Genomic DNA, 12493 nt, shown 5'->3' with positions numbered 1-12493 from the left:
ACATCCTGAGAGACTACACGTGCTTTCTCCATTCTCAGAAAGGAGCCGTGCCCTAGAAGAGAGACCTGGATCCTCTGACACTTGCATAGTTACAGAGAAGATGGGAAAAGAAGGGATTGTCCTCCACTTGGTTAACTCTTAGCTGTGCACTCAAGACTACCAGCATGCTGGCCTTACAAAGCTTGTTGCTGGGCGACTTGTGGAAGAGCTTCTGTGGTCAGCCAGCAGACACGTTGGCAAGTTTCTTCATATAATGTGTGACTGGCATGTTAGTTACAAGAAGGGTGGGAGAGTTAGGCAGGAGCTAGGTCATGAAGTGTTTCATATGCAAAGAAGGGGAGGATTCATCCAGTAAAATTCATGTTTTTGAAAGTCTGTATATTAGTAATTTAAACCTAATATTAGATAGAGAAATATTTGGATGAAAGACAGCCAATTAGGAGGTTGTTGCAGTGACTCAGAAGAGAAAAGAGCTTGAATGATGAACCAGTGAATGTGGAGAAAAGATTTGACAAATGTAGGAACTAGGGCTGCAGATTTAGGGGAAAAAATCACACACACACACACACAGGACACCAGTTAAATTTGAATTTGTAAAAAATGAATATTTTAATAATGTGAGTACATATTGGGGACATATTTATATTACAATTAATTATTATTTATTTGAAATTTTTATTTGACTAGGCATCCTGCATTTTATCTGACAATCCTATTAAGAGGAGTAGAATAGTCAGGTCTCGGGGAATGACTGGATATACAATGGGAGACAAACAGAGGCAGGGAGAACTTGAGGATGTTGTTCAGGTTTCTAGTTGGGTAACCAAGTTAATGATAATACCACTCATCAGAACAAGATTAGCATAAGAAAAATGACCTGTAAGATAAGGTGAAAAGTAAGTCTTGGGCATGTTGATTTTAAGGTGCCGATAGTACAATCCAGGGAGAAATGTCTAATGGGAAATTAAAAATATGGACATGGAGTTCATAGTGTTAGACAGGATCTGGAGGAACACATGTGGTTACCAATGGTACCACCCACTGGTTCCTTCTCTTTCACCTCGGCCCCTTCATGGCCCCAAAGACCTGGCTACCAGAGGAGAAGCAGCAAGCAGGAAACTGCTGAGTGTCAAGGAGGTGAGAAGTATATCAAATTGCCTTCATCCCCTGGGTCCTGCCCTGCTTATCTGGGTGATGTCACATCTCTGCCTTGTGAAGAGTGGCAGGCATAATCCTTATGAGGAGTGTGAAGAGTAGGTTTTAGAAACATTCCCAGAGGCATCTAAGAAAGTACCCTTCAACCAAATAGATACACATATCTTCGGCAAAGCATATTTAAACTGTAAGTAGCCCCATGCATGTTCAGGTCAGGTTTTGCAACCCAATTATTTATGGGGAAATGTGGGATTTTCTTCTAGAAATTTATGAATTTTAGAATTTTAGCTGAAGGATTATGAACTTTATTTACATCAGTGATGGCAATACTGAACAACCCCTTTTTACTTAATTATTCCATATTAAGTTTACAAATGGTTTTTTGTTTCTTTGTCCTCCTCTTGAAAGGGAAAAGTGTTCTATTTTATTGATGAACCATAAATGTGTTACATTATCACTCATTTCTGTGTATTTTCATTGACTCTAATCTCTAACTATTGCAATCAATGCCTTAATTAATAAGCTGAGAAATATATACCATTTCATGCATGAGTAAATGTATCCAGATAATTTTCTGGAAATGGAATTGCAAGGCCAAAGGGTATGTATACTTGTGATTCTGAGGGTTATTGTCGTAAATATTACCCTCCACAGAGATGGCACAATCTGAACTCCTATGAGCCGAGTCTGAAAGGACCTATTCTCCCTACTTCCTTGCTGTGACATTTTAGGCTTATTTGCCTCCTAGGGCATCTTCGTTCCCCTACTCTAGAGACCCCGTACTGTCCACACCAAACTCTCATTTCAGCTGGACTCGCCAATGGAGGCAATTACAGGGCAATAGGGGACAGGAGGAAGGAAAGCCATGGCGTTTCCCCTTCCAGGGGAAGATCCAGGTTCTGTGGGACCTGTGGCTGAAACATTCAGAAGTTCTAATTTAAAGAAAATAAATTATGAATTCAAAATTATACACAAAAGAAAAGCACAAAAATATATCTCAATAAACTCATTATATGTGTGTGTGTGTGTGTGTGTACGTGTGTGTGTGTGTGTGTGTGTTCTCAAGTCATCTTCTCTTTAGACTGAGCTCTAAAATGTCCACGGCTGTTGTGTAACCAGCTGACATGAGGGGAAATGGGAAAGGAAGAAAGTTAAGTAAAACCAAGCAGCAGTGATTGACAAATCACAGTCACAATATCTTAATTTAACAAATTGTACAAAAGTAGGGTAACCATGTGAACACATGACCAAGCCCCTCCCAGGACCTTAGAAAGCAAATGAGGGGCAGGTCCCTGAGGCTCAGCCTCCATTGATTTCATCCTCCATCTGCCTCTGGATGCTCCCTCTCTGCCTCAGGCAGCATCTGTGACAGAAGCTGAATCTTCCCCATGGTTCCAGCTCCCACCAGACAGGTGAACCACAGTCCCAGATTCCAAGTGCCTGTGGAGAGCAGAGCCAATAAAATGACATTGGTCTGATAAAGATAGCATGAAGTGTATAAAACAAAGTGGAGTCTCTGGTGTCAATCAAGATGGCTGTCAGTCAGCCATGGCACTTTGGTTCAAGAGGGAAACTGCCTAAGTCAGATCAGACACATCTTGTAAGGAGACACACCTAGCAAGGAGACACATTTAAGATAATTGCACATATGATCAGAAAAGCCAAGACTGCAGAGTGGGGCCACCCATACATAGGCTCCTGGGGAAATTCCCCACTTGCCATTAGTGATGTCAAGATATTTATCAAAAGGCCCAGAAAGATGGAATGCACCATTTTCAAAGTATAACTGAGGCAGGCTCCAGACCACAGTGTAGACAACTGAGTTCCACACACCACAGTGCTGCTTCACGTCATGCTGATCTCCATGGCATCCACTGCTGGAGGCTCTGCCCTTCTAGACTGAGGACTTTTTCTGCTCTGCTGCCCACCTGGTTCCAGAGATCCTCCTTTGCAAGACACTGATGACTCCCTTGCCCACCGTGCTGTGTCCCAGACCTGCAGACTGAGACTCTGGGATTCGGGTTCATTATCCCCCATTGATTGCTCTGTGTGTGTATGTTCTGTTTCTCTTAGATCATTAAGAATGTGAGGAGGATATTAGTGGATGTTGATGTTCTACTTCAAGTGGACCTGCATTTAATAAAAGCTGAGTGAATAGCATAGTTACTGTGTGTGACTCTTGTCTATTCCTTGGGGCCGGGCTGCTCAGCAGGCAGGTGCACGGCTGACTTGTAGGAAAGACTGCATCACAAACATAACCTCTTGACATTTGGCATAGTTGGCACCAATGAATGTGAGAGTGGCTAGCAAAACAGATCTATAATGAGGCTGAAAGAAAGGAAGCTGAACTGTTAAAAAAAACTTGTCCAAGTATAACTAGATAAGGTGGCAGATTGAATTAGCATACACTAAAATATTATATAAGGTAGCTACCAAACTTTTGTGGAAATGTTAACCCTGGGATGGAAACTTAAAGAAAATATCTGACTCTTAAGATGGGACCAAAAACTCTCCTGCCAGTGGAAGATCCCTGGTGCAAGTTTGAGACTGAAGTCCAAGTTTGTAAGAAATTGCCCTTACACCATTGAGGATGTACAGATAGACCTCACTGTTTGAGGAAATTTGGAACCGCTCATTAATAGAGCCTATAAAAAAGAAGTGTGGCACTGAATCTGAAGATATTGTCTCAAGTATGTGCCGATAGGCACAAAGGCAAGAATTTAGTGCTCAGAATGGTACAAAGAAGTAAGCCAGCTGACAATATTAAGGTTACTTTTGATGATGACCTTCAACCTAAAAGTCCTCACCCAGCGGATCCAGGAGAATATGACAAAGCTTGCATGGGATGACTTATATGTTGCCAGACCAGTAGTTTTAGGAAAGCAAATAACAGAGTATAGCCATGGACAAGGAAGGCTACACACACAGAGGAAGGCAGAGACTACACCAGGCAGGAACTGCAGAACATGATAGTAGATTTTCAGCAAAAGGTCATGACTCCCCTTTGTTCTATATACTTTATGCTGCCTTGATCGGACCCATGCCATTTTATTGGTCCTGCTCTCCACAGTGCCCCTGGCCCGCAAACACCAGTGAGACTTATCCTGGCTTCCCACTGTTTCTAATTTCTGGATTGTCTCATTCTTGTCTTCTTTCTATTCCTTGATGGATTCCCTTCATTATACCCTGTCCATCTTATTTAAAGCAGTTTTTCTTCTCCTGCTTTTACTCCAACCAGTACTGTTCTTGGAACTAGATATGGTCCCAGTAAACCGACCCCCAAATAAGATCAGAACAGAATTACTCTCCTGTTTTTATGCAAACACATTCCTTATCTTGAATTGAAAAAGAGACCTTAGTCATGTGGGTCTGCAATATATTACCTGCAGGTACTTAAGATTAAATACCTGTTCAAATCATTATTTTAAAGAACCGAATAGTTGCTAGATTGCTATACTTTTCCAATAAGAAGGTATGATGATTACAAAGAATGTGGGGTAAGGTAATTACTTTTGACAGCACTAGGACATTCATAAGGAAAAACATTAGGGAAAAAAGGCCTGTTTTTAATAGACACGTCCATGGCCATCAGCAATGACCACTAGCAATCTTACAGTGCTTCCACAACATGTCAGACAAACTAAGCTACAGAATGCCCGTAGCATCGTGTTTCCCTTCTCAGTAGTGTTTTATTATTTAATAATGATTCATATTTTAAACTTTGGTATCAAACTAAAACATATGTATAAGACTGTATAAATTATCACAAAATGGACATACCTGAAAAAGAGCATCCCAGTTATGAAATGGAACAGGGACAGCACCCTGGAAATGTTACCCCTCCCACCTTTCCAACTATAAACAATGTCCAGGCTTCTTAAACTACAGACTAATTTTGCTTGTGTTTGGAGTTTGAATTAATGGGATCCTACAGTATATATTCATTGGGTCTGGCTTCTCTTGTTCCACATGTTGGTTGTGAGATACTTCCAACAGCTCCCCCATTTTCCCTATTCCCAGCCTCTGGCAACCACTATTCTACTGTTTCTATGAGTCTGGCTTTTTGAAATTCCATGGACAAATGAGACCATACAATATTTGTCTTTCTCTGGATGGCTTATGTCACTTAGCATAAGGTCCTCAAGATTCATCCATGCTGTCACAAATGGCAGGATTTCTGTCTTTTTTATGGCTGAAATATATTCCATTTCCTGTGTGTGTATCACATTCTCTTTATCTATGAATCTCTCAGTAGATACTTAGGTTGTGTCCATGTCTTTGCTATTGTAAAAAACACTACAGTGAACATAGGGGTAAAGGTATCTTTTCAATAAAGTGATTTTATTTCCTTTGAATTGTACCCAAAGGTGGAGTTCCTGCATCATGTAGTAGTTCTATTTTTAATCATTTGAGAATGCTCCATACTGTTTTCCACAAAGGCTATACCAATTTACATTTTCACCAACAGTACACAAGGGTTCCCTTTTATTCACATCCTCACCAGCACCTGCTACTTCTTGTCTTTTTGATGCTAGCCATTCTACTTTGTGTGAGATAGTATCTCATTGTGGGGGTTTTTATTTAATAATTAATTTTTATTTATTTATTTAGTTAGGGTTTTTTTGGATAGTACAGCCCCTACAGATTTCATTTTATTTTCAGGTATATTTTATTGATTATGCTACTATAGTTTTCTCAGTTTCCTCCCTTTATCCCCACTCTGTGCTGCACTTCTAAACCTTCCAGCATTCCCCCGCCTTTAGTTCATGTCCATGAGTTATATATATAAGTTCTTTGACTTCTCTGTTTCCTATACTATTCTTAACCTTTTCTCATCTGTTTTATGCCTACCAATTATGCTTCTTATTCCCTGTACTTGTTCCTCCCCATTCTTTCCCTCTTCTCCCCTCCCCAGTGAAAACCCTCCATGTGATCTCCATTTCTGTGATTCTGTTCCTGTTCTGGTTGTTTGCTTAGTTTTTATTTTTGAGTTGTTGTTTTTTTTTTAGGTTCAGTTGATACTTGTGAGTTTGTAGTCATTTTACTGTTCATATTTTTTATCTTCTTTTTCTTACATAAGTCTCTTTAACATTTCATATAATAAAGGCTTGGTGATGATGAACTCCTTTCACTTGACCTTATCTGGGAAGCACTTTATCTGCCCCTTCATTCTAAATGATAGCTTTGTTAGATAGAGTATTCTTGGATTTAGGTCCTTGCCTTGCATGACTTGGAATACATCTTTCCAGCCCCTTCTTGCCTATGAGGTTTCTTTTGAGCAATCAGCTGACAGTCTACCAGGCACTCCTTTGTAGGTAACTGTCTCCTTTCCTCTTGCTGCTTTTAAGATTCTCTCCTTATCTTTAATCTTCACTAATGTAATTGTGATGTGCCTTGGTGTTTTCCCCTTTGGGTCTAATTTCTTTGGGACTTTCTGGGCTTCTTGGACTTCCTGAAAGTCAATTGCCAGATTGGGGAAGTTTTCCTTCATTATTTGTTCAAATAAGTTTTCAACTTCTTGCTCTTGTTCTTCTCCTTCTGGCATCCCTATGATTTGGATATTGGAATGTTTAAAGTTGTCCCAGAGATTTTTAAGCCTCTTCTCATTTTTTTTTGAATTCTTGTTTCTTCATTCTGTCCTGGTTGGATGTTTATTTCTTCCTTTTGTTCCAAATTATTGATTTGAGTCCCTGTTTCCTTCCCTTCACTGTTGGTTCCCTGTATATTTTCCTTTATTTCACTTTGGGTAGCCATCATTTGTTCCTTAATTTTGTGACCAAGCTCAATCAGTTCTGTGAGCATCCTGATTACCAGTGTTTTGAACTCTGTGTCATATAGGGTGGCTATCTCCTCATTGCTTAGCTCTTTTTCTGAAGCTTTGATCTGTTCTTTTATTTGGGCCATATTTCTTTGTCTAGGCACACCTGTTATGTTGGGGGGCAGGTGGGGCCTTAGGTATTCACCAGGGCAGGGCATCCCTTTTTACTGTTTTGTAGTGCAGTCTGTGGGGGAGGGGTCAGAGAGGGAACAACGCGGTTCACTTGCTTGGCTCTAGCCCCACCTCCAACGAACTCTTTCTTATGAGACTGGGAGTTTCTCCCACCATGGCAACTCCCACAGTGGTTTACAGCTTGGTTTGACTGCCACCTTGCCGCAGGTCCTCTCAGTCAGCTCTACCTCACCTGTGCAGTCTGCCCCTTTGCCTCTCTACCTGCCCAGCTGCCTGTCTCCATCCCTCCTGCTGGTCTGGGTAAATGTTTCTCCAATTCCTTGGTAGTCAAAGTTCTATGCAGTTTCATTTTCTGGCACTTCTGGTTGTTTATTGATTTTAGATTGATTGTTATCCTCCTTTTGGTTGTGTGAGGAAGTGAAGGGTTTCTTCCTATGCCTCTATCTTGGTCAGAACTCTCATTGTGGTTTCGATTTGCAAGTTCCTAGTGATTAGTAACATTGATCACCTTTTCATGTACTTGTTGGCCATTTCTTTAAAAAAAAAGTCTATTCAACTTCTTTGCAAGTTTTTTAATTGGATGATTTGGGATATTTGTCTTTTGGTTTGTTTTGTTTTTACTATTGAGCAGTAGTAGTTCTTTTTATAGGTTTCTTCCTTGTATCGTGAAAACCCACACCCCTATCCATGACTGGTTGGTTTAGAGGGTAGGCATCTAACTCAAGGGTATCTAAGCTTGATGGTAACCATCTGCCTAAGGAGTGACCTAGACCATTAGCCTTGTCCCAACAAGAATATAAATCAAGTAGATCGACCAGATTTGCTAGGAATTTGAACTAGAACTTTGGGGAAATATTCAGTTAGTTACTTAGCTGATGATGAAGCCAAAAGAGAGAAAAAGAAAGTATCTCCATTATGGTGAAAACGTGAGCAGGAAAGTCACACACTCTCAAGACAGTACAGTCCTGTGAGTGGCTATCTAGTTTCTGTCTCCATCAAGCTTCACTCTGGCAGTTCATGCTTTTTTAGTGATGACTGGTAATAAAGTTTCTTCTCATTTACATGAGGACTGGCTGTGTGATTAAAATTCCTATATACTTTATCTCCCTGTGTATGTTCATGATAAGCCACCATTACTACAGTAACAGGAAGTTCCCATTCACTGCAACCAGAAGCACTCACTTAAAACAATGTCCTTATAAACTTCTTTCTATGTATATGTATGATTATATTTTTACAAAATCATATCATATGATACAAACTGTTTATGTCCTGATTATTTGATTTAACAATTTATTTTAATAGATATTTATAAGAATGTGTATTATAGCATTTTCATGTTTAGGATATACATTAAATGGATGAATCATGACTTATTTAATAATCGCCCTTTTTTCCTTTCTTTTATAATTAGCTGCTGGTATAAGTAATGATTCAATAAACATATTTGTTCATACATCTCTGTATACTAAGTTGATTATTTTCTTTGGATAAATAACCAAGAGTAAGCTTGCTTGATTAAAGTATATGGTCATTTATAAGACTTTTAAATCATATTCTTAAAACTCCCTCCAGGGAGTTATTAATAATTACATTCTCAAAAACAAAGCACGAGATTGTCCAGCCACATGAAAACAAAATATTTTCCTTAAGATCTCACTATCTCTGAGGCATATCCCCAGTTGTAGTGACTGCATACCCCAGGGGAAGCCTATTATTGAGGAAGCAACATGGATATGAATGGGTCTATTGAACATGAACATGGCCAAATTTTCAGTAATTTGTTAGATGAAAACTTGCTGGAGATACTATACATTTTAGGAAAAATAGTTTATATTCCTGGAGGGATAACCAGAGTTTCATTCAGAAGTGGGTTTTGCTTTCCTGCGTAGTTTGAAAGTTCTCACAAATATTTACTTTCTTTTAAAAATATATAAAGATATATTTTTAACAAAATGAGGCATCGTTAACTTAAGGATATTTCAACTGTGTGAATATATATATGGAAAAATACATATTTGTATACATAGTAAGTATATGTGTATGAAAGGAAGACTATATATTTCATAGTTCTAAGAGGCAGTGTGATATGGTAGAAAGAATGCTGAACTATAATCAAAGTACTAGACCCAGATCTCTGTAAACTTTGAACTTGAGCAAATTTCTTAACCTTTAAGGGTCAATAAAATGGAAAAAACTAAGCAATAAGATACTTGCTAGCTTGTAAGTTGTAAGAAATGAATTGGCAATGCATATTAGAAGGTGACTAGAGCTATGAATTTCTTGAGAGGACTCAAAAAAGTTTCAACAATTTAATTTGTGATCTGTGAAAATTATACTTAAGAAATTATCATTTTAGGTGACCATGACTTAGGATGTTGTCATTCTAGGTGACCTGACAAAAGTTATATGTGATAGCCGACAATGAGCATGAAGATGGAGGTTCAACTCTGTGGTTCCACAGTGGCTTTGGCATTATGCAGGTGTGGTTGAAAACCCATGACTTCCCAATGAGAATCAAGCCAAAAAAGGCTGCGTGAATCCTTGAGCCTACTGTTTGAATTTAGTCTGAAGATGTTAAAAAGCATGTAAATAGAAGATCCATTCATCTTCTTTCTAAATAAGGAGCCATATACTGGGCATTAAATTTTTATGCTAGAAGACAAAAAGGTTGACACCATATTTATGATGGCTGGAACTTCTTTGTCACTAAGTGTAGGAAAAAAATTGATTAGGAAGTTGAGCAGTCAACAAGCTCATGAAATTCACCAGAGATCAAAACAGCCCCTCTTGGCACTTTAAAGGCTTTTCTCTTATTTTCTGAGGATATTTAACCTTGCTGCCAATCTCAGCTATGCATAAATATTTTTGTGGCTTTGAAATCATTATCTTAATGGCATATAGATGCTATATAGTGAACAATATGAAGTGTATAAATATTCATATCAGTCAAGATGCTGTCACACCTTTGACAGGAAGAATCTCCAAAATTAAAATATAAAAGGATATTTCCATTCCCCTTCCCTTTTTGTCTTCGACTTTATATTTAAATGAATAGTGAGGATAAAGAAATGGACCCTGAAATTCATATCAAGGTTCAGGTGTAAAAAATTAAAACTAAAGACCAGTTCAACCCCAACAGTTTAATTTACTTCTCTTAAGATCTTTAATACCAAACTTATCAGTTCTCTCTGGAAGGCATTAACTTGTTAAATGAGTCTTAATTATACATAAGCAGATGGAGATTTGAATTAAAATTACCTTACACTCGAGTGGCTTCAGTTCATTATAACATATCTTCCTCTTAATCATTTAGGCAGTCTCATCATCTTTCATATAGAAAGTTATTAAAATATTCCAATTTCCATATTTCTTCAGATACAGCCACTATTAAATGGCAAGTAATACACATTAGTAGGTGACTTATACCATCCAAGAGTTGGTGAATTATTCATGCCAGGAACAATTTTTGTGCTTTTCTGTCATCTGTAGCATTTTCTTTTAAATACTTTATATTTACTTGATACGTGGAACCTCACCTCATTCAATTTTAAGTACCAATTTTAATTCCATTTTATTTCCACAGGAATGGTGAAAAAAGACACCATCAACTTTTTTCCATACTTTGGTTCTCCTCCGTGGAAAAAGTAGAGGTATAGGAGCATGTTTCTTGAAAACTGTCATAAAATGATCAAGACTAAGTTCTTGTTAATTACATCAGCCCTCAATAAGACCTCTGCATTCTAATTCAGTGTACACATGGGGAAAAAGATAAGGCTTAAAATTAGCTCCCACATTGCTAAATTTTAAAGATATGCCCAGTTGTTATTTTACCCCTAGAAATTAATATTTCTAGACTTACTTAACAACCAAACCTAAGACTTATTTTCCCCCCAAGTTGCTAACAATATTGAAGCAAGTATCCACCCAGATATTGTTCTAAGGCTAATAATGACTCCTGTGTACCATGAGGCTAACTTAGGCCAAGTAGTAGCATTTCATTATTCCTGAAAGTGAGAAATTTACAGCTATTCCCATAGGAAACCTCTGGAGAAAATTTCAAAGCCCAACACTGTCATGCCTCCCTTCAGAAGTAGGATTCCCCTTAGGCTCTTACTTTACCCAAGTAGTCAATCAGTATCCAATCATGTTCTGTCCCACAGGCGTCCCTGGGTTTACAGACAGCAGTGACAGTGGCAGTGGAATCAAACCAGACAGCTGACAAGAGTGGAGATCCTGAGTCTTGGCTGAGTCATCAAGACAAAAGTTGTTCAGTCAGTCCCGTCAAGCATTGCCATATTTTCATTATAAAATCAAGCAGAATGTTATTCTTTATGTTTGACAAAACTCAACATTCAGCACAACGCTTTCTGCACTGCTTAGCGTATGTGAGGGAAGACAAATGAGGAGTCTCAAATCCACATGTAATTTGAAAAGTAGAGTAAAAAAAAAAAAAAGTAGCCAGTCTGAGTTACACAGTAATTTGTAGTAGCTTCAAACAGAAATTCAGGAATACTGTACAAAAGAACAGTGATTCTGAGAAATTACTTTTTTAATGGGGAAAAAAACCTTTCTCCAATAAACAAGCAAGAGTTATGTTAATTTTTAATTGAACCATATTAGCAGTTTGACATCACAGCTTGCTAATGCATGCTCTAGAGAAATGAAAAGTAAAAAGTACAAACACATTTATACTTTGAAAGCAAACATTGCGCACATACGATGTAATGAAAACATTAAGTCCATCCTGCTTTGTCTTCCTGAACCCAGCATCCTCTTATAAATGCAGATGTACACACACACACACACACATTCCTTTTGCCAGTCCCCACAGATATTCACTCCTTTTCTAAACATGCCTGTTTTTTTTCTCTTTGTATTTGTTTATTTCACCTACCCTCATATACCACTGAATTCCTAGAAAAGCAAATATATTAGTGTAGTGTGCTCTCAAAAGTAATTTAAATTGATCTATAATTTTCAGAGGTTTTGACAATTGTCCAGCCAGGATAGCTCCCTGCCAAGAGTGGTAGATTTAAACATTGTCACTTGTCCATAGAAACCCAAATGCTGGGCATCCCCCAGCCAGCTCAGGCTCTAGACTCCAACTAATTAAGTTTTCTGCCGCTGCCATTGAAAGCTTCAGTCAGGTATAATTAAAACTGAGCCAATGACAGCAGTGGCATTTGTCAGAATCATCCAGTGGTTCAAATACCAGTTCTGACAGAAATGTCAAACTGATAGCACTCCCATCTTCCTGCGCATGCAAGGGAAAAGCAGGGAGGGCTTTTACAACAAATGCTGGGCCGATAACCTTTTTCAATCCCAGAACACCAAATGCTTCACATGAAATTTCATTACCCTGGAAGAGAATTCAGCTCATAGATG

This window comes from Phyllostomus discolor, chromosome 2 (genome assembly GCF_004126475.2).
Source record: "Phyllostomus discolor isolate MPI-MPIP mPhyDis1 chromosome 2, mPhyDis1.pri.v3, whole genome shotgun sequence".
Taxonomy (NCBI): Eukaryota; Metazoa; Chordata; class Mammalia; order Chiroptera; family Phyllostomidae; genus Phyllostomus; species Phyllostomus discolor.
The sequence above is the reverse complement of the archived record's forward strand: the minus strand, read 5'-3'. Positions refer to the sequence as shown.